The sequence below is a fragment of the Egretta garzetta genome, unplaced genomic scaffold (genome assembly GCF_000687185.1).
Source record: "Egretta garzetta isolate BGI_Z169 unplaced genomic scaffold, ASM68718v1 scaffold577, whole genome shotgun sequence".
NCBI classification, from domain to species: domain Eukaryota; kingdom Metazoa; phylum Chordata; class Aves; order Pelecaniformes; family Ardeidae; genus Egretta; species Egretta garzetta.
In genome coordinates, this window is record NW_009260138.1 from 65,224 (window position 1) to 65,920 (window position 697).

At 63.4% G+C, this 697-nt stretch overlaps 1 protein-coding gene across 1 annotated transcript in view; it reads right to left on the reverse strand.

Moving 5' to 3' along the window:
- Positions 1-697, reverse strand: part of OBSL1 (obscurin like cytoskeletal adaptor 1) — a 21,131-nt gene that overhangs the window by 14,006 nt on the left and 6,428 nt on the right.

Consider the following 697-nt stretch of genomic DNA (forward strand, 5'->3'; position numbering starts at 1 on the left):
TCCTGCCCCAGACTCCCTCTGCTCCTCACCCATCGCACCAGGAGGAGTGCCCGGCTTCCAGCCTGGCTGTGAATCACTGCTGTGCCCTGGCTCCCACAGTACCTGCCCTGCTCTGCCCTGGGACAGACCTGAGGGATGCGGCAGGGGGATATGGGCAAGCAAGCGCCTCATTAGCAAGCCCCAGCACTGCTAATTGCCATCTGTGGTGCCAGCACCGGCCCCCGTGGCTGCCTTGCCAGGGGGTGCCCACCCCTTCACCTGTCTCCCTGTTTTGGAGGCCACCAGATCCCCCCTGGTGCTTCTGTCTTTGCTCAGCCCTTGGCATTTGCTGACACTGTGGCGCAGGCGTGTGGCTCACTTGCAGCCAGTGTCCCCATCCCTCTGGCTCAGTGGGACCTGGGACACCATGCCAGATCACAGGGCTCGCCAAACGCCACCATTAATGGGTTACACATGAAATGTCTGCCGCTGGTCACAACTCCCTGCTGAGTTCAGCCAGACCCCTAAAGCCAGAGGGGCTCCCAGCACAAGCATGAAGTAACCACCCTCCCCCTCTCCTGGGAGAAGGTCAGGATGCGGCCCCTGCCTGAAGCAGCCAGCACCACCTGCCCAGCCATGCGCGTTGCACTGGGCTGTAGCTGGCCCACCCTGTGCCACGGTGCTCAGCTGGCCCGCAGCTCCGTGTCGGCACAGGGCA